Genomic DNA, 19,518 nt, shown 5'->3' on the forward strand with positions numbered 1-19,518 from the left:
AGAGTGTGCCCACTCCCCAGCTCTATCAGCCCACAGAGCCAGTAACTCCCAGGAGATGCAGATGCCATAAGGGAGACAGGGGTTGCTGAAGTGCCAAAGCTCTTTTCCGTGCAAACAGCCCCACTAAAATCATCTCTGTTCTCTAGCAATGCCTGTTGCCCACCAGAGAGCTCACTTCCCACTATAGGCTGCTCCTTAATACTTAATTAACTCTCTGCTAGGGACTCAGAGTAAGTGTTTGAGGTATTTAACATGCAGAATCACTCTGAGTCACCCAATTTTATCACTACTTTATTTCCTCCTCCCAGTCAAAATAGCATAACAAAGGACACAGCCCATTCCTGCCTCCTGTATTCCCCTCTTGCCCCAACAGGGAAACACAGATTTACCTGGACCACATCCCAGTGACTTCTAAGCAAAGCCCGGTCTGTCTGTATGTCCTTCCCTCTCTTCAGGTAAGAGAACTAGTCCCAGAGGGCAGTTTCACACCTACTGATAGATTCAGCCTCCATGCGCAGGGACATAAGTGAGGAGGGGACCATCCATTGCTAGAGAGGTAGCTCCTACCCCCTGGAAATCAGCTTAACAAGGAAAACCTGAGTCCTTCACACCAGCGTCTGGCTGTGTTTGCAGAGGGGTTCAGCAACCACTGTATTTCTGACAATGATAAACCAACCTTTATCATCCTTTTCTCTCTCTCTCTGATGTGATTTCTTAAATTCATGCGGGCCCTGTGTATTCATAAACCGCATTGGCTGGAGTGAGCTGGGTTTGAATCATCCTTTAGAGAAGTGAAGATTTAATTTCATGGTGGAACTAAGGCTGACATTTCCCTTTTACTTACACTGCGCCAAGGGTTAATAAGGTTACTATAACCCTAATCTTTGATAGCTCGACAATAGAACACCCTGGGATTACGGCAAAAGCTGGATTTTAACTCTTTTAATCCCATTATTGTTGATAACCTTATCAACATCATGCCCCATCGCAGAGGTGGGGAATCTCAGGCTCTACAGTTTCCACTCATAGTGTGAGCAGAAGAGCCAGAGCTGGTTGCCTGATGCCTGCGGTGAGGTTCCCAGTTTGCTGCTTTTAAACTCCTTGTTGGAGATCCTTGCCAAGAAAAACATTGGTCCAGCGGCATATGTTGGCGGAGCGACGCAAGGTTGCTCTAATTCCCTTACTTTGTTTTTCCCTCCTCCCATGTGACAACTACTCCAAGAATCAGGCTGCCAGTCTGGCAAGTTGAGATCCAGAAACTTACTGCTAATTACCATGTTTACAATTCCCAACCTGTCCGTTGGTGCCAACAACCCAACTGCATCCTCTTGAGTGCACCAAAAGACACTTGCTGGCAATAGCTTCCTAAGGTTCCAGGCTGGCTACATTAATTACTGTTAACTTAATTTTTCTGTGTTGAGAAGCAGCTTTCATTAGCAATTCCATGGATTAAAATGATCCTGATAGGAGTTTCAAGGAGTAGCAGCTTGATTTATAGGCTGCTTACCAACCTATATGTCTTTCATATGGAAACACAATTTAGTGTTTCCATATAACACTAAATTTATATGTGGTCTGGCAAATAAAACAGGCAGAGGTTTAATAAAAATCACACTGGGAAATGAAAGGTTATGCCTTCCCTTTGCAATAAAATAAGCAGCTCTACAAAGGCAGGTTGGATCATCTTTATAACTTCTCAGTAAACATTTGCCTGGACAGAATAAACCATATTCTCACTGAATCAAAGTATTGACTGAATTAAACCAAAAAAGGCATGTGTTTTATGAACTCAGCGAAAAAGAGCCCAAACTCCAACAACTGCAGGGCAGAGCCTGAGCACAGAGGATCCCATTTGTGCCCTGCAGGTTCTAGCCCAAGACTCCTGAAGGCCATCTGTCTACTCAGGCAAAACTGACTCAATAGGGATCCCCTTTAACAAAGCACATGCTTCCACCCTGCTGGAATCAGCAGAGCATACTGTGCCCAAAGACTGCAGCAGTCTCCCCTTATAAGGGCAGTTTGGTTTGTCACAGGAATCTGAAAATTGACAGAGAAGCCCTGAAGCCTGTAGAGAAGCACCATGCCCATATCTGCTCATGATAATGTTGGCTTCCTGGCTCCCAAAATTGAGCCTACTTGTAAATGTGTAAGGATAGATTTAAGGGTCTGTTTTTAGGCCCCTTTTTCTTGGAACCATAGAATCATAGAATAGTTTGGGTTGGAAAGGACCTTAAGATCACCCAGTTCCAACCCCCTGCCATGGGCAGGGACACCTCACACAAGACCATGTCACCCAAGGCTCTGTCCAGCCAGGCCTTGAGCACTGCCTGGTCTAACTAAGCAGCAACAGGCCACAGTAAGGATGTCTTTTGTGCCTTGAAGCAGATTCTCCACCATCTCACATTGTCCCAAGACACCAGCCAATTCCCTTGCTGTCCTGGCAGCATTTCTCAGACTGCCAGCCGCTGTTTCTGCTCTCACACCACGGTCCTACCCTGTGGGGTTGCAGTGGGCTACTGAGGAAAAGATAACCCAAAGCAATGTGGGTTAGTGGAAGTGGAGCCAAAGCAGGGAATAAGCCAAAGAGACAGATACTAAAATCAACAGGCATTCTGACTTACAAAAGGGAAAAAAAATTAATCAGTGCTCCCAGAGGAGGCAGTCTGCATGTACTCTGGTCCTAAAGCAAGGAAGTGGAAACGAGCTTTTAGGAGCAGTTCATTTATATGAGGCATAATGAATATGCTGAGCAAAGTACCAGAGGAGACAATAAACCTGCATCTCGGAGAATGGTCTAAGAGGTGTTAGAGGAAAGAGATATTCGAGGCTGGAAAAGCAACTAGCAGTATGCAGGGACACGTGGACACAGATTCTATGCTATCGACATGTTTTCCCTCCCCAACCCAGCCTGCTCAGCTCAGTTACTTACATTTTGTGTAATTTATAGTCTAAAAAAAAGTCAGCCAATTTCCACTCAATTTATAATTTAGCAAGCAGAGGAGCTTGATTCTTCTACTTTACATAAAACACACATAAAACTGAAAACAAAATAGCTTCAGAGCATATGGGCAAAGTGCACAAGAGCCACAGAGAAAAGGAGGAGTAAAAAAGGACACAGAGCAAAAGCAGTGTCTGGATTGAGCTTTGGTAAGGAGTTTTGAGTGCCTTATTTGTGCATCTCATAGACAAGCAAGTTGTCATTGTCATGGGCATGTGTTAGCGCTGCCCTTTAGCTTCATCACTGGACTATCAGGCACACAGACCTACCTAAACAACATCCTGATACTGGATGGGGCTTTTTTACTGCATCTTTTTTCTAAATCTGTTTAGATCTGTTTCTAAGTCTATTTCTTCTTTCTGAAGAAGAAATATTGTTGAAAGCCTTTTGTGACAGCATGGCAAGAAGGCATCAGTGTGTATTGATCAAGTACTGCCTTCCTCTCATTCCCTCTTGGACATCTCATTTCCTCATAGTATCATAGAATCCCAGACTGGTTTGGGTTGGAAAGAATCTTAAGATCATTCAGTTCCAGCCCCCTGCCACAGGCAGGGACACCTTCCACCAGAGCAGCTTGCTCCAAGCCCGTGTCCAACCTGGCCTTGAACACTGCCAGGGATGGGGCAACCACAGCTTCTCTGGGCACCCTGTGCCAGCGCCTCAGCACCCTCACAGGGAAGAGCTTCTGCCTTAGATCTAACCTGAACTTCCCCTGTTTCAGTGTGAACCCATCACCCCTTGTCCTATCACTACAGTCTCTGATGCAGAGTCCCTCTCCAGCATCCTTGTTGCCCCCTTCAGACACCGGAAGCTGCTCTGAGGTCTCCACGCAGCTTCTCTTCTCCAGGCTCAGCAGCCCCAATGCTCTCAGTCTGTCTCCATATGGGAGCTGCTCCATGAAGAAAGTCAGGGAGCTCTCACCCTCTGGGTAAGCCCAGGTCAGTGCCACTTCCAAGAAGCAGCAATGGGTCTGTGCTCTTGTGACCATTTCTCCTGCACTCCTCCAGTGTGCCTGCCACCGCAGGCATCCCCTGAGAGGAGACACCACCACAAGTGCCAAAGCTGATATTCCTCCCTGTGGTGTGGTAGGCTCCAAATGATGCCTCTTCCCCATTTGCCTGAGGAGTCATCCTGGGTGCTAACAATAAACTCCATGGAGGCTGGTGGAGCTCAGGCTGCCTCACCAACTTCTGTCTGGATTCAGTCATTTCCAGTGAGCAATATATAAATAGATGCTGCCTCATTATTGATGCACACTGTGCAAAGGGTTTAGCCGGGAATGAAGCTTGCCTGCTTTCCTTTTATGGATGAAAAGCAGGATCCCAAAGCCTTTCTGTGATATCTCTGCACATGTCAATCACACCACACCAGGACGAAGACTGTGTGCTCTTAGGCCCTTGTTAAATGGCAGCCACATGGCCATGGGAAACAACCGTGGGAATGAGGTGCAGCTCTGCATTTGTGCGCATGTGTGCATAGGCATATTGCCACACCAAACCCAAATGAAAGCAGAATACTAATGGTCTCAGCCTCACGTTTCTATTCCTTTTCAAGTCCCAAGACCGGACTGTACTCTGGGCTAACTCTGACACAAATCTCATTTGACATTATTATAAATCACTGATTTACACTAATGGAAGAGTTATCCTCTGATTTAAAAAACGAACCAAGACCCGAGCCTCTCATCCCTTCAATCCGGCTGCCCTAGCGCATTGATACTTGCCAGCTAAATTTGGTCATGAACTGTAGCAAGGCAAGGTATCTATATTTCAAAGAGCCATTCCTCACACTTCTGAGCAGCAAACGGCCCATCACTAAGAAGGCAAAGCCTTGTCAGTGTGAGCTGACTTCTCTGAAATGAAACAGTGACCTTCCTGCTAGCTCCAGAGTTAATCTCAGAAGAGGAGTAGAGAAAGAACAGCTCTTACTCTGACCCTCTCTACGGGACACATAGTTAAGGTTTGCATCCAAAAACACATGAACTAATTCAAATAGAGCAGTGCTTGGTAAGAATTAAACCAGAAACACTCCAGGTAAATATCTGGGGGAATGGGAGGGAGAAGTTAGTTATTTATTTGGTTTGCTTTCCTTAGATTTCGCATCACGCCCATTCAGCCTCCTTTCCCTTGTTGGTGTTTTTCCTCCCCCTGTACCAGGAAGGCTGGAGCACAGCAAGCAGCACTGACTCACTGCAGCTCCAGAACTGAAGTGAAATGCGTCTATTTTCATCTCTAACTGAGGGGCTGGGTCCTGCATTCTTCACTGGTAAGAATTTACATACACAGAAACGAAGAACATCTAAACAAAGAAAGTGAAAGGGAGTGGGTTTGTTTCTTGCTCCCTAGAGCAGGACTAGATCCTGTTCTCACCAAGGCGCTCTATGAACAGCTGAAGGTGAATGGGTTTGTATCATCATATGTACAACAGCCACACAATGTCCTAACACAACAAAGAACAATATAACTTGAAAAGTGTGGTACCTAAACCTTGCCTTCCTCTGCATTACTCAGACCCCCAGAAAACATCCAGGGAAAAAGGTCTCTTTCTTAAAACCAGAAAAATCACCATGTCCTCAACTGATGTCTGAGAAAGTTTCCATAGTTGAAGACATTCATAAAAGAACAGGAATTACAGGGTCCTGACATTCCTAAAAGAAAACGTGGAGAAAGAAAACCCTTTCCATCCCCTCAGACCTTTGCATATATCATAAGCAGGAGTGGGGACAGCCAAGCAAAGGAGCAAAGAAACTAAGGGAACAAGAAACAGTAGTCCTTTTTAATAACCAGAGCATCAAGACTGAACTAATTGTTGGTCCAGTAAAACCACAGGCATTGAACTCTGTCATTTTGGATTTCAGAAGAATGTTTTTGGTGATTTGAGGAAGAGGAGATGCTGCTCTGCATTTCCTTGGAGTAACCAAGGAAAAATTCTTGGTAAAGGATGAGCTTCCAGGTGGTGTGAAGCATTAATGCATCGAGCCTCCCTGCTCCTATTATTTCTATGCTAAGTTAGAAAAGAAAATAAATCCTTTATAATGCAGTAATTACCGTGATGCCTTTTGATTTGAATTTTCTATCAACTTCTTGTTGGGAGAATGTGAATACTTGCAAAGCTATTACTATCAGATAATCTAAAAGAAGTCATATGAATTCTACATTATCTATGTAAATGCCTCTGTAAGATGCAGTGAGACGGTTCTTTTTTTGGTAACAGGCTGCACAATCAAATGCTGTACAGTTCTGGTTCAGAATGTCCCTCTTTCTCCAATTAGAGAAGATCAATCCCATGGTGATCACTTTGCCATTGATTTTCAGTGATTTAAAACATAGGCTTGACCTACGAACATTAATAAACTTTGTTGCATTGTCCTGCCTTATTAAGAGACCTGCTAATATTCCAAACAAGGTTATGAATCAGCACTTCTTAATATTAAAGATGCGTCAGCTATATATTTCCTACGTTTCATGCCTCATGTAATAATGTAAAAGTGGTGGACATTGCATCAAGTCAGATAAACTGATACAGAACAATACTGTGGTGACAACTGACCTTGAAACAGATAAAAGATTAAATTTGACTTAATCTGAGAAAGGAGCTTGGAAACTTTAAGCAGCCTCTTATGGCCCTGCCTCCTTCTTTCTAGTGGTATTGGGGAATTATCAGAGCCATTTCGGCTCCATGGAGATGTATCACAGAAGTCAGAAGCAAGAAGGTTGTCCAGCTCCCATAGGTGACTACTGGCTGCAGTGTCTTGGCCAAGCTAATTTTCTATCTCCCAGGAAAGGGTTTTCCCACCTGGAGATTGCTCCATTGCTTTCTATCATTCCCGCTGGCTGGAGAAGTATTGGACTCCCTATAAAGGAAACATTTCTTGGTGGCCACGCTGCATTTTCTCCCTACATAGCTCCTGGGTCTATTTGTGCACGTCGGAATACAGCGCACTCTTGCAGACAGGAGAAAACACTGGGCCCACTGAAATCCATGGAAAATTCCCACTGGAGGAGAATGGTTTCAAAAGCAGGATGCTCATTTGTCTATATGGGTATTATTATGTCATTTTGGCTAGGTATGTATATTCATATATATATATATACACACAAACACGCACACAAATATATATGAAACAACTTCCTTTCAGCTATATATTGAGGGCTCTTCTTTCTCCCATCAATCAACCCCTCTAGTTTCTGGAACATTTCACCTCATTTTCACTTGGTCGCTTTTAACTAGATACTGTTTTTCCAGACAGCAAACGACCAACTGTGCGCGCTGTTCCAACCCTGCTTTCCCAACTCATGGTGCATCCTCCCAGTGCCACACTGCAATACCTCCTCGCCTGGTGCATCTCCTCTCATCTGCTCTTTCTGCAGAGCCACAGCACATTTACCCTCTACCATCACCTCCAGGCCTCTTCTCTTTACCTCCCCTAGGAGCCTCTCTGTCCTTCGATGTCAGGCTCTTCCCATCACCTCTATGAATTCTGGCTTGGGTTTTCACTTTTAGACTCCTTATTTTTGGCCTGTCATTTGAATAAGTTTTGAGTCATTGTTCCTATCGAGCCAACATTTATAAATAGCTCTATGCATTGCAGGTACGTGATAATCAAGTCCTTTGATTTTTGAGCCGTTTGGTTACTAAATAATAGCAATAAAAAGCATGCAAGCAGCATGGGCGTTAGCCCAGGGAATGTTTCCGCCATTGAAGCTTGCAGGAGGCAAATGCTGAATCTGGTAAAAGAAATTAGGATTATTACTAATGAGTGTTATGATTAAGTTTACAACACTAAATGGTGAGGTGTCATAACAGCTGAGGGTAATACCTAGGAGCTGCTTTTCAGAAAAGCAGCAATCTTTTCGAAGGAAGAGAAGGAAAAGCCTTTTGTGTGTGGAAAGTCACTGTTTATCTTAGAAAAGCAGCATAAAAATCCACTTGTATAGATCACTTCCAGCATAATATAAAAACCCAGAGACAAAAGGCTCAGTTAGCTTATTCTTACAGCTGCAAAGCATGTGTATAGCTCTGTGGATGTACAGGTATTACTGTTTTCCTTCAGGAAAACCTATGAACACTAGAACCTAAACGGATATGGGAAGAAACCTTCCACTCCCCTCAAAATCAGCTATAGTCTTCAAAGTGGAAAGAAAGCACAACTGATCCCAAGGGAATGTATCTTCCTAACTGTACATATCTCCATGTGTTTATTGTAGGCAAATCTGTGGGCCACAAGAGGAATCCCAGCACTGGTCACAAATACACACTACAACAGCACAGCCCTGCTGAGGTGAGTGGGACTTGTGCCTCTATCTGGGAGAGTGGGGCTCTGCATATTAGGCTCCAGCCTCCCTTCGGAGGGGTGTGTATATTATATATTCATTCCATTTAGAGCTATGAACATACGTATAAGGGTTGTAGGCTTAAATATTGGTATGTAGAGCACCTGAAATCAAATGGCACCTAATTTAGGGTATTGCTAAGCAGAGCGATGCTCCCTGTTATAGGTAGACCCAGACAGGGCTGTTCCTCTGTCTGCACAGGACAACAGGGACCAAAACTACTCTTCCTTCTCCAAATCCCATCATGGGGCATGATGTGCCTGAGGTGCACAGCCCTTGGGGCAGACCCCTGCTGCCTCCCCACTGCAGAGCAGGGTGGCTGCTTGGGGGGACCCTGCAGCACCCTGCTCTGCACCAGGGTGGCTGCCACCCCACTGCCTGCTCCCCCATCCATCAGCTGTGCTGCTACAGAGGCCCTGGCATGACAAAGACTTACCTAAAGGAGCGGCCTTGGAGGGAGGCTACTCCAGTGGATAAAATTACCCAGAGACAGAAATCTTCATGGGATTATGGCCTTTAAAAAGAACCCCAAAAAGGCCAAATTACAGTAATTCTTTGCGGCTAATTCTTTATTTAATTTTCTATCAGGATGCAGATTACAAAAAAACCCAAATTTTCAAACAGAAATTCAGTATTCTGAACGAATGAAATATGCATTCGCCAAACTAGCTGTTAACACACGGCTGGGGCTGCCACAAGCCTCATTCTATAACGTTGTCTTAGAGAATACTCGTACTGGTACAATTAAAACCCCGTATTGATAAAGTAATTTCTTATTATGCTGCACTCCAGCCTTTTAGTATTATTGTTTTGCTGTTCATAGAGTCTCATTAGAGGCAGGGGGGGGGGGGGTTAGAGTCATTTTTTAGCACACAGGATTCGCAATTTCTAAGGCAAAAAAATAGGGAGTGTAGTGCTGTAAAAACCCCTTTCACTAGGGGTCTAATCTTTCCCGCAGTGAAATCAATTGGGGCTTTACTATTGCATCAAGCAACGGATTTGGCCCCAGATATTTTGGATTTAACAGGAGCAACCTTGCTCCCTTGAGCATGGGCGCTATGTGTGTTCCTCAAGTCAGGCCTGCAGTAGCAGTAGTCTCTTCTTAGAGATCTGTTGTTCAGCAATGACTGCTTCTGTCCTCCACTATAGAGACGTGACAGACCCCAGGACCTGCTAATGAACAGGGAGAGCCACTCTGAGACCATGCTATTGGGAAACAGCGTTCCAAGAGCCCTCCTGCTGCTCACAATAGTTCATGGTTCTTTTGGGGAGCACATCCAGTATTTCTCCGATCGGACCTTACAGTTTCGCTCTCATAACCCACAGTATCAGAGCAATTCCCCACAGGTTTTAGAGGAAAGAAATCCACAATCATCAAAATGTTAATTTTGACAGTGACAAAGAGTATACGCATTAAAAATGCATCAGCCCTGTCATTAAGGCATTATTCAGCAAAACCAGCTCATCATGCTAAACAGAAAGCAACCAGAAGGAACTAGGTATAAAAGGAACATTTTGCCAAGCTTGTATTTATGGAGACCAGTCCAATCCGTACTGCGCAAGATACTCAACCAAGCAAAGAGCAAACAAAACCACATCCTTTATGTGATGAAATGGGAACTCCTGATAATACTCTAAGTCGTGACTCAAGGGAAAATGTCAACTGAAAGCTCAGATCAGAGGAAGGTTTGTAATACAAACCTGGCTGTTTAAAACAGTGCTTTCCATCGCTGTTCCTGCAGCGCTTGTGAATGTGGCTTGTGTTATGGTGCTGAACTGACTAGGATTTAGCAGCTGATGGTGTCTTTTTAAAGCGTAATTTAACATTATTTCTGAGGCTGTTGAACATACTAAACTACAAGGAAAAAAGCTGCTTTCAAGTGGTATTAGAGGAACACGAGGATCAGAGTGCTAGCATCAAAGATGTGTCTAAAGAATAACAGATCCACACATCTGTGTAACAACGAGCACTCCACTCGCTACTGAAGGCAACAGAGTAAGATTCCTTTGGCAGTTGTTGGAAATAATTAAGCAGAACATGGATGGCCTTTCAATTGCTAAGCAAGAGACAGAGAGAAAGACATTCTCCATCATCCCACCTCTCGCTCACAACCTAACGCTCACCCCATGTCTGGCTCACCCATGTTAAAAATCATTCTTAGCCTGAGCTTATGGGAAGGATCCATTCAAAAAGGCTATCTCATCACAGTACTCTTGGTCTTGCTTTAAAATGGCTCCTGATCTAATTCATTTCAGGCTGAAATGTGGTCTCACAATTGCAACTACGAGGTAGCAAAACCTGGGATCATCCGGGCGTGCGGAGACGTCTCAAATGGGGAAACATAGGGATGATCACACCCTGCTCCTTGCCTCTGCCAGTCTTGGGGGCAGAGGAGCAGGGGAAAAAAGACTGAAAGCATGAATGCTATGCCTGCATTTTCCTAAGCACAGCATCTGAGAGGCTAACCAGGCTTTAACCAAAGGCTGTGCCCTGCTGCTGAGACTGGAGAGAGGGACAGATGCACCTCTTCTTCTGTGTTGGAGATGAGGCATGGCTTGGCTAGTGATGGGAATCAGTGCTCCCTTGCTTGTGTCTCCCACCCGCAAGTAGGATTTGGGGAGTCCTGAACTCTTGGGGGTATGGGGAGGGGCAAAGAAGCCACCACCTGAGCTCCATCTAGGGAAACAACCTCTTGGCCCTGAACAAGGTGGGGCCTCAGGCTGATGAGCTCTGGGTGCTTCCCGACCAGCTGAGCGTGAAGCTGGCTTCTAATCCTGCTCCCACCGGGCTGGTACCGTAGGGTGAGGGCAAGGGGGGCATAACCCCCACGATGCAACCGGCCACAACCTGCTCCCTAGCAGCGACCCAGGCTGGGAACAGGAGTGTCCCCAGTGGGCGTGCGGGCTGCTCGCCGTCTCCCCGTCCCGCACAACGCGCCTGCGGTGGGGCCGCATCCCGGGCTCCGGCGGCAGGCACAGGCGGAGCCGGGGCCGCCCCGACCCTGCGGGCAGCCCGTGCCCGGCCGGTGGGGACCCCCGGTCCCCCTGTCCCTGCCAGAGAGGAGCGGGGGGCCGCGGGCCGGTCGGTGCCGGGGCTTCCCAGCCGCGGCGAGCAGCTTCGCCACCGGCGGCCCCGGCACCCCGGGGGCCATTTGCAGTGTGTTCATTCCTACGAGGCTTAGCAAAGCCTTCCCCGTCTCCCCAGCCGCGGGCTTGCTCACACACGCACACACACACACACACAGAGCAGCGGGCATCACCCCCCCCACCTTCCGCAGGGGAACAGGGCGTCCGAGCTCCCCCCGCCCTGGCAGAGACACAGACAGAGTGAAACATTGCAAAGCGTAGGAAAAGATGGAAAAGGTGCTACCTTGGCAACTAGAGGAGGTTAGGAGCCAGCTGGTGGGCTGGGGGCGGTCGCGCTGCCTGCCTGCCTGCCCGCCGCCGGTACTCTCCTCGACTACGCGTATTCTTAAGCAATAACAACGTAATCCGTATTATCCACCCAAGAATACCCGTCACCGAAGAGAGTCAGAAAGCTGCTGCTGTTGCTGGTGGTGGCGGTGGAAGTGCTGCACCGGGACAATAAATCCATAACTATAATTCCCCTCTAGAAGAAGGAGAATCCACAAGGGTTGCCGAGTGATCTTGTCCCATATCCAATGGACGCTGAACCTTCCCATCCTGCGGAGGCAAATGAGAAGAGCAGGCGTTTAATACACACGCGTCCAGTCCCTCTGCTCTCCTGCTGCCTCACTGGAGTGGGCAAGGTCTCGCAGGCGAGGTGAAAGGAAATAAATCAAAGTAAGGTTGAGTTTACCTGGTGACCGCCTGGTTTCTCCCTCTGTGCTTCTCTGGCATCCTATTCCCTGCCCGTGTGCTCCATCAGTTCTCTCTGGGAGCTTGCAAGAGATGACACACGCAGCAACAGATTCCTGTAAGAGAGATACACGGTTAAACACACAAATATTACAAATCTATTTGCATAGGTGGGCTTGGGAGAGCTCCGATAAGGCAGCAGCCACGCCTGAGAGACTTTTCATCTGGGCTTCCGAAACGCATTTTACAAGTCCTGACTCACACTGACTCGGTGTGCTACCAAGAGGAGGGAGGGCGGAAAGGAGAGCGGCAAAGAGAAAGAAAATCAAAGAAAGACACCGCAAAAGGCTCCGAGCTCAAGCAGAGGCGCTCGCTCCTGTGCCGGGCCTCCCCGGTGCCATCAAAAAACCCAAGTGCCATCAGAATCTAAGGCGAGAAAAAGGCTTCAAAGTACACATCCAGCGCGCTTGGCTCCCCGCATGTGCCAGAACGGCAGCGCCCGGCGGCTGCGAGGCACCGAGCCGGGCGGGCAGCTTCGTTCGCGGCAGCGCAACCACCGCGCTGACACCCGCCGCCCCCCCCCCCCCCCCCCGCACGCGCTCTCAAAAGGCGAACCGGGGATGGGGGGAGGGGGGGGGGGAAGAAAAATAGTAATAATAATAATAATAAAAGAAGTTATTTCCAAACGGTGCCTGCGGCTCTGCCTGTCACCAGGCGCGTTCCCTTATCAGCAGCGCTCGCACTTGGCGGGGGGGGGGGGGGGGGATGAGGCGGGAGGGGAAAGCTTTGTCTGATGATCTGCCGCGGTGATAATAAACGTTTATTGTTCGCCCAACTAAATAGAAAGGATCTCTGCAACGTCATGGCACAGCACACTTCTCCTGGCGATTGGGAACTTCGCCGGGTTATTTCACCCCGGCACCCGATGCTTGAGGACCAGACAGCTTCTGTAGGATTGACGCGTGAAAAGTGGTGTGTGTGGGGGGAGCTGGCAATGCGCCGCCAGACCCGCGCAGAGCGGGGATGCTCCGCACTTCTGCAGCCAGGAGTAATTATGCAGCACGCACCGCTCTCATTATCCACCGCACTCGGTAACTGACCAGCTTGTTGATTAGATTCCGACTGAAATTAATACAAGATGCAGGGTTGGACTTGATGATCTTAAAGGTCTTTTCGAACCTGATTGATTCTATGATTCTAATGCTTGCTTTTTCTACAGATTCCTTCCTTAACATGAGCCCTGGTTTCCCTTGACATATTACCACTATTCTTCCTATGAAAACATACGAGAAGACAGCATGTGTTTTGTAAGTCAGAGTCTGAATTTGAAAGAAAAAGAGAAAAACAAAGTGAAAAAGAAAAAACAATACTTTGATAGCCATACAATCTTAAATTAAGAAAAAAATAATCCCATTCACTCTCCTTTATTTTAATCTCATTTTAGGTGTAATTTCCTATATTCCTCTAACAGCAAGCTTTCAAGTCGTATTCTAAATGGCAGCTGGAAAGTAAATACCAAACACTGTCATTTTTCCCCGCTGTGAAATTGAAGGCTGCAACCCCATTTAGCTGCCGTTGCAACTCAAATAACCGATGTGGTGGCTTTCCTTCAACTTGAACAAAAGCCGTTTGAAAAGAAGTAAAACGCACCGAGTCGTGGCGAAAACACTCTACGGCGGCACACCTGGACCGATGTTCCCCGAAATCTGGAGCCGCTCCACAAAAGAATTAGGCAAAAATCCAAACTTTGGGGTGTTGAGGATTATTTTTTGGTGTTTTCATATTAAAACATGCGATTCTCGGGGAAATCCATGCAGTTCTCTGTCCGTCTGGCACTGCCCTTCCCCTGAACGGCATCCCCCCCCGCAAGCCCCCTCTAATACCGCATCTGCCGAAACTTCCCTTGCCCGGCCCCGCACCGACCCCCACCGACCCACCGGGCCTTTCAGCACCGGGGTTGCGGACAGCTCCGGTCAGCGCTGAGCACCCCACGCCGCTCCGCACTTCCTCCCGCCGGCAGGTCCCTGCCCGCCCCAGCCCAACCCGGTACAGGCGCTCCCCGTCGCACCCCCCCCCCCCCCTTTCTTCTCCTCCACCCTCCCCTCCACCCTACCCCCCCCCCCCCCGGGCATGCTGAGCACCAGGGGAGCGAACACCCCGCCGCGCTGCTCGCCTCGCACCTTCCCCGCTGCATGCGGGAGGTGCCGCCTCGGCACTAAATACCTTTGTTCACCGGCTCCGAAAGCCATGTTTACCGGCGCTTCCCCGCAGAAAGAGCCCGGCTACCGGAGCCCCAGCACGGCGGGGCCGGGGAAGGGCCCCAGTGGGAACCTCCATCGCCTCTGCCGTGCCTGGGGAGGGCGGGGAGGCGGCCGGAAGGGAGGAGAACGGGTGGAGGGAATTAAACAATTAAGCTATCAGCAGCGGAGCTCTGAGCAGAGCTCGGGTTTGCCACGAAAAGCGAATTTCAGAGGTGGGGGGGGGGGGAGATACAGAGCCTATCCGTCAATAGAGAGGCACGATGGGGTTGCGAGAAATTGATCTGAAGGGGGGGGGGAGAACGGAAAGTGGGGAGGTGGGGGGAAGAGGGAATAAAAAATTAAAAAATAAAACAAAAAGGAAGGGAAAGAAGGAAAGGAGGAAGGAAGAAAATATTCACGCCCGCTCAAAGGCAGCCTCTTCCTAAAATCACTGAAAGCTTGCTCCTTTTGCCACCTACCCGAGTAACCACCAGAAATCCACCTCTATTGAAGCGCTTACCCTTTAAATCCAGGCTTCGAGCAGAACTCCAACTGTGTGTAAAACCAGGGAGTCATCTGATGTGTGATGGGGAACGGGCTGTGGGCAGCAGCAAACAGCTTTCTCTCCTGGTGCCGGATTACCATGTTAACAAACCCCGGGAAGGGACCCGGCGCCTCTGGCTGGCCATGTCTCGTTGCTTTCACACATCGGCGGCTGCTCTTGCTTCCCATGTCCCCGGCGATCGCCTCTCAGATGAATGTGGGCTTCCAGAAAAGGAGTCGGGGGGGAGAGGAGGAAAAAAAAATCGCCTAATGCAATCAAATCGATCTGATCTACACCATCTGTCGCCTGCCACTACACACAAGCGTTAAAATAGGAAAACGGGAGACACTGACAGCTCAGGAAGGTTGTTCTGCAGAGTTCATTTTTAGCAGAGCATAATTGGGTATGGACAGCATACAGTTACCAAAGCTGCTGTTAACCATCCAGTAGAGGATCCCAAACATGCTAATGGTGGATTAATTGAGGAAGATCTGACGTGCAAGCTTCATAGTCTCTTATTCATGACTTCCCAACGGGAAAGGACCAATGCCGTGTGGGACTATGGTAACACAGAGTCAAAGAGCTGCTAAGAAAATGGCTCTGTGTTCATAGCACCTCTCTCTGATAACAAACATATGTCGACCAGAGCCATTTAGCATGATGGAGGAAATGAAATTTTCTTAGCCAAGGTTAGCAATTCCCATCGCTTGCACTTAAAGACAAGGAAAAAATGGACTGTGGGGCTGAGGTGCTTTCGAGTACTGGTCTTGGGATGTGCAGCTAGTGAAAGCCAATGGCTCCTACTCAGATGGGGGGGGGGGGAGGGGGGAGGGTTTAAACCCCAAATCTCTTACTTCTTACTGTGACCAAAGTGCATCCATAGCAAAGCTCTAAACACGCAGCACTGCTAATTTCATCAGGAATGACGCAAGGTTGTTTTAATGCCAGGAACCCTTTTGACTTTTTCCAGTGGGAATGGCTTTTGGGCAAGACATTTCCGATCACTGAAATTTGACATGATCTCAGATAAATATGATTTGGGGGGGGGGGAAGGAAAGGGGCGGTGAGTTGGGAAGAGACAGAGTGTGCATCCAGACCTGCAATCACCCTTGCGGCCAACACTCCAATTTGGTCGCGTTTTCCAGTCTTTCCTGAATAATGAGGTTATGGAGACGTATATGCAATTATTAAAGCGCTGTATGTACACAAGCTGCAGACGTCTACAGCAGCGGCAGCCGCGTCTACGCGCACAGACGGGCAGACAAAGTGCGCCCGTCGGGGAGCTCTTTTCCGCTCCCTGATAAATCCATCACCAGCGGGGAGGAAAGGCTGCCAGGATGAATGGGAGGCGAAGCCCCCACCAGATCTCCCAGACCCAGGTGGAGGAGCCGGGACCGGGGATGAGGGGGGGAGCAGGGCTGGGCGCTGTCCGCCCGCATGGTGCTGAACAGCAGCAGCCCGGCCCCGCAGACAATGGCCAGGCGCGACGCGGCCGTCACCGCCGTCCGTTTCCACCTCGCCCATCCCTTCAGCGGAGAATAATAACGCTAAAAATACTGATGTAAACGTTCCGGTAAATAGTTTTTTGGGGATAATTCTGGAGTTAACCGCTTGCCTCTCCTGGAAGTTTGTGTTAATCTCTTTAGAATAAATGTAACAGTTATGAATTAGATTAGCCTTGAAAATGTAGCCTAAAGACAAATCGAACAATTTACCAGATCTTTTGTTTCAATATGCATTAATTAAGCCCTGCTGCCTACCTACACGGCATTCTTGGGTCCCGGCCACAGTGCCGAGCCATCAAGCCTCCCTGCCTTTGTTCGCATTTGCGTCCAACTATTGCCCTCTGCAGGTCAGGGCCCAGCCGAGGCGAGCGCTCCCCGGACCCTCTTCTCGGAGAAGAACTTAGTGTTGGTTTTGCTTCTGCAACTCGAGGGCTCGGGCGCGTCGCTTTAGGAGGGGCTACGAGCGAGGAGAGCGGGCTCCAGAACGGAGCAGTGCTCCGCCTGTCCCCAGATCCAAGCGCTGCCAGGGGAGCACAAGACAGAACAAGGCGAGGTGCAGCTCGTTGTTTGCTCTCGCCCCTTCTCTCCATTCGACTACGGGAAACTTCTCAGGCAAAATCTGCCCTTTCCCGGGGTTTGCCGAGGAACAAGGCAAAAAACCCAACACCAAACAGGGCCAGGCGGGTACCGGCGCTAGGGATCCCGCCCGACTTCCCTTCGCCGGGCAACTTTTCCTTGGGCACAACTTGAGAGTCTGCCTCCCGCGCTCCATGTTTCGGGAAAGCCAAGCGGGCTGCGAGGGGGCAACCCTACATCATTTTCTTCTTCCCCCAACCCCGAGCCCCTATCCCAAAGGATAAGATGCGGGTCCAGCGGGAGCTTCGGGCACCGCCAGGTGCTGCACAAAACGCCGAGCCAAAACAAAAAATCACCCCAATGTTAAAGCCATCCACTCATTGTTCCTTGTGATTCAGAACCAGCAGCGCCCAACAGAAAGCGGACGCTCCCTTTCTTTCCCCCAGCACACCTGAGCACAGGTTTGTGCGGACACGCTTTCTACCCGGTGTTAACAGCTCCCGCGGGCTGCCTGTGCCCCACTGCCCTATTGCCGCTACCAACAGGACGGTGTTTCCTCGCAGCGGGGCGGGGATGGAGGCAGCTGGGGCGGCTGAGCCTGTCCCTGGCGCAGGCTGCCCGAGGAGGAGGAGGAGCGGCCGCGCACCCTACGCTGCCGCGGAGGCGGACGCACAGCGCCCTTTTGTCTCCGCCGGCCCCGCGGGGCTTATCCCGCCTGCGCGGCGCGGAGCGGTGCGGAGCTGCGCGGAGAGGCGCGGGGCTGCGGCGCCCCCTGCTGGCCGCGCACGGCGACGCAGGCCCCCCACCTTTCTCCCCCCCCCCCCCCCGCTGTACTCCTACCCCGGCACTTCAGGAGGGGGAAGGATTAATTGGGAATATTGAGGAAAATCTCAAGTGCTTTGGCCGGTGGGGTTGGAAAGAGATCCTGCCCCTCCACTCTGCGCTTGTGAAAACCCCTCTTGCAGCACTGTGTGCAAGACATAAGAAGACATGCAGCTTGTTGGAGCAAGTCCAGAGGAGCTTGAGACAGACTGTAGCTGCCTACTTCTTTCTTACAGAATATCCCCAAGACTTTCTAGCTGGAGAATTGGGTGGAGAGAACCCTCATGAGGTTCAACAAGGGCGAGTGCAGGGCACTGCACCTGGGGAGGAAGAACCCCAGGTACCCACACAGGTTGGGGCTGACCCACTAGAGAGCAGTTCAGCTGAGAAGGACATGGGTGTATTGGTGGATGATGAGTTCACCATGAGCTGGCCCTTGAGCCAGGAGGGACAAGAGTATCCTGGGATGCATCAGGAGGAGTGCAGCAGCAGGTCAAGGGAGGTGATTCCTCTCCCTCTCCTGACTGAGGTGAGGCCACATCTGGAGCACTGTGCCCAGTGCTGGGCTCCTCAACACAAGAGAGACAAGGAGCTACTGAAGAGGGTCCAGTGGAGGCAACAAGGATGCTCAGGGGTCTGGAGCATCTCTCTTGTGAGCAGAGACTGTAGGAGCTGGGCCTGGTTAGCCTGGAGAAGAGCAGCCTGAGAGGGGATCTCATCAATGCAGATCAATAGCTCAAAGGGAGGTGCCAGGAGGATAGGGCCAGACCCTTTCCAGCAGTGCCCAGTGACAGGACAAGGAGCAGTGGCCGTAAACTAGCACACACCAAGTGTCACCTCAACATGAGGAAGAACTTCTTTACATGAGGATGTCAGAGCCCTGGCACAGGCTGCCCAGGGGGTTGTGGAGTCTGCCTCTCTGGAGCCATCCCAAACCCACCTGGACATGTTCCTGTGTGCCCTGCTCTGGGTGGCCCTTGGCAGGGGTTGGACTGGATGATCTACAGAGGGCCCTGCCAACCCAAATAATCCTGTGATGATGTGTACAAATATGGCTGTTACCTAGGAACATTGGACTTGTTTATCCTGAGAGCCTAGCTCTCTGATTGTCTGGGGCATGATACCCAGTTCATAAACTGATGGAGATCCATTTTGAAAGCACTTACTTTCTCTGGCCCTACTGTTCCCCTTGGAAAGCTGTTCCAGATTCTCATAATGCAGCTTCTTGAGATTTCCAGCCCACATTTATTAGGGCCCTGTTTATATCTATTTGTTCAGATGCCAATTTTGTCCTTGAACTTAATTAGCTCTGATATTTACTCCCCTCACAGTGTACTAATATTCCTTCTCATAATTTCTTTTGTTTAAATCAAGCTTTTCAGTCTTGTCTTATAAGATAGAATCTTCATTTCCCTGATTATCCCCATATCCTAGCAACTTATGAAAACTGGGTCGTGACCAACACCCAGAAATGAAGGTTTTCAAAAGGGTTCATTATTCTATCCGTTTTCTATTTGACCAAGACACAAGTAAGGAGAATGATTAGCATAAGGTCAGACAAACCACAATTCTTCTGACTTCAAGTTCTTTCGCAATCTATCAGGGACATGAGTTCTGAAAGGCTTGTGGTTTATAGCTTGGCATTACATCAATGCACATTTATATACCAATATATCATCTT

The 19,518-nt window shown here is 49.0% G+C and overlaps 1 long non-coding RNA gene across 3 annotated transcripts in view; it reads right to left on the reverse strand.

Moving 5' to 3' along the window:
* The window catches only part of LOC134157344 (uncharacterized), a 53,547-nt gene extending 37,933 nt beyond the window's left edge, over positions 1 to 15,614 (reverse strand). Inside the window, exons 1-3 of one of the 3 annotated variants that reach the window (XR_009962287.1) lie at positions 14,911 to 15,614; positions 12,152 to 12,266; positions 11,702 to 12,015 (exon numbers count right to left, since the gene is read on the reverse strand). This is a non-coding gene — a long non-coding RNA (uncharacterized LOC134157344). Of the gene's footprint in view, positions 1 to 11,701; positions 12,016 to 12,151; positions 12,267 to 12,412; positions 12,726 to 14,373; positions 14,612 to 14,910 lie in introns of those variants that run through there. The other 2 variants (XR_009962286.1, XR_009962288.1) reach the window with 2 other exon arrangements.
* Positions 15,615 to 19,518: the final 3,904 nt, after the last annotated feature.

This window comes from Pezoporus occidentalis, unplaced genomic scaffold (genome assembly GCF_034315485.1).
Source record: "Pezoporus occidentalis ecotype Australia unplaced genomic scaffold, CSIRO_AGI_Poc_V1 ctg94, whole genome shotgun sequence".
Classification (NCBI taxonomy): Eukaryota; Metazoa; Chordata; class Aves; order Psittaciformes; family Psittacidae; genus Pezoporus; species Pezoporus occidentalis.